Below are 2,464 nucleotides of genomic sequence, written 5' to 3' on the forward strand. Positions count from 1 at the left end.
ATCAATGCTACTGTAACTGTAATTATTCGTCTGAAATCCAAGAAGATTTTGTCGCGTGTAGATATTTCTATTTAGCAGTAAGGGTTTGGTCACTGAAGTACCTTCCCGGTCGCCCCGCCCGGCGGCGACCGGCCTGTAAATGTGTAAATATCCATTGGCATTGATTCTGAATTTGATCTGAACGCATTGTAATTTCCGGTAGGAGCTTAGCCGGAAGTTACCCCCACCCCCTTTCGTCCCTCCGGGCCACGCCCCCTCCCCTCCCCACGTCGGGGGCGAGGGAGGGGGTGGGGCGAGGGTCCGATTGGGGGCCTTGTCGGTGCTGCTGTAGATTAATCACTTTTTGTTGTTATTGAAAGGATATATATTTGATCATTAATAAAGGATTTTTTCACTTTATAATCTTTTTCGTGTATATAAGAAGAATGCAAATCTTTAGGTTTAAAAAGGACGAGACTGGTTCCCTTGGGCAAGCGGTCGCTCGCTGTCTAACCCGCGTCGGTTCCGCCGAAACCGAGCTGTTGAGCCACGCTAGGAGTTGTTCCGACGAGAAACGGACTGGACGCACTTATCATCTTCATTATTGTTATAGTTATTACACTTTTTCTTTATATAGCTTGGGAAATTTTGGAAAAGAACATTTTTTCTCTTACACTCGAATATTTGTGTTATGCCATCTCCATGGTCGTGTTGGGCGCGCGTTGCCATTATGTGGGTGGTCGAGGGGTCGCTTCTGGGTGCCGCCGTTGGCCCCCCCACCCCCTTCGGCCATCCCTTGGGTTGCCATGATTAGGATTAAGGATACCCCTACCCCCCCCTACCCGTCTTGCCCTCCTTTCCCTTCCTCTTTTTTCTCTTTCCTTCTTCCCTCCTCCTTGCCTCTCCTCCCCCTCGCCCCCTCCTCCCCCACCCTGCACATAACCCCTTAGCTTAATTATTTATCTGTGTTATTTATCATCAGAGCGTCATCATCATCACCATCTACTCTTATCTCCCATATTCATCGTCAGACAGATATCCTTTCAGTCACCTCATCCTCATCCTCGCCCGTTTTCATCTCACGCGCGGTCACTTCACATGTTCGCCTCGCCTCCCTCCTCCATCGTCAGTTTTCTTATTATCATTTTATTTTTGCCTGAGATATCATCAGTCAGACCCCCCTCCTCCCCATTACAGCTCACTTCACCTCACCTCACCTCACTTCACCTCATTTTCTGTAGTCAATCGCCACACTCTTCGGACCTTAAACCTCCGTCCATTTTTGGTCTTATCTCTACAGCGTATTCAGGACAGTGCCCCCTCCTCCTTCTTCCCCCCACCTTCCCTCGTCCCTCTCTCTCTCTCCTCCATCCTCTGTCCTTTCTGCCCCTCTTTTCTCCCTCCGTTCCCTCGCCTCTCCACCCCTTCCCCTTCCCTCTCCTCGAAGACGATGTAAAATAATGTTAATATTCAGTGTTTGGACCTGACTCATAAGTGGCTCATGAGTATTTATGCCTCAAAAAAGCTTTCGTTTTGGTGTGCATAGATATTTATTATTAATTTGTCCTCAGCGAAAGAGCTTGTTCTTGGGCATTAAGAGGAAATTTATATAGTTGTATGTATGTATATTTTTTTTTCTTCTCTCCTTTTTGTTTTCTTTTTCTTATTCTTCTTCCTTAATTCCCTACTCGCCTCTTTCTCTTTAATTTTTTTTCTCTCTCTCTATCTCGTTTTCTCTTTCTTACCATCCGTGGTAAACCGTATATATATTTTTTCTTCTTCCATTTTATATATATTTTTGTTGAGAGCTTGTTACATATCGTGTTATGGAGGTTGAAAAGAAGTTCAAAATTTAAGGAAAGAAATTGTTATTTAGTTTCATTGTTTGTCCTCGCTTCACATAAAGGACATTTTATGTGAAAGTTTTAAAAGGAAAGAAAAAATGTGCCTTTAACTTTGATTTTTTTGTGATAGTATTTCCATATATGTAACCGCCAACAAATGTGTACTTACATATTGTGTATGTACTCTGTATCCGAGTCCTTGTTTTACTTGAACAATACGTACATGTGTGTGTTATGTATGCGCATACACATTTGTGCGTGCGGCAGTATATATATATATGTATATCTATATATATAGGAGTATGGTTGGTACTGATTTTTTGACATTCGAACGTCGGTTGAACTGCGCCGTAACAAATTGTTGAACGGGGAAAAAAAAATAACGGAATTAGTGAACGAAGCCTGGCGTGTCCTGCCGCAGAGTTATAATGTATGGTTCCCTTTCCTCCTCCTCCTCCTCCTCCTCCAGCACTTCGTTCCATTCGTGTGTCTTTCTTCTTCTTCTTCTTCTTCTTCTTCTTCTTCTTCTTCTTCTTCTTCTTCTTCTTCTTCTTCTTCTTCTTCTTCTTCTTCTTCTCTCTCTCTCTCTCTCTCTCTCTCTCTCTCTCTCTCTCTCTCTCTCTCTCTCTCTCTCTCTCTCT

The sequence above is a fragment of the Penaeus vannamei genome, chromosome 39, assembly GCF_042767895.1.
Source record: "Penaeus vannamei isolate JL-2024 chromosome 39, ASM4276789v1, whole genome shotgun sequence".
Lineage (NCBI taxonomy): Eukaryota > Metazoa > Arthropoda > Malacostraca > Decapoda > Penaeidae > Penaeus > Penaeus vannamei.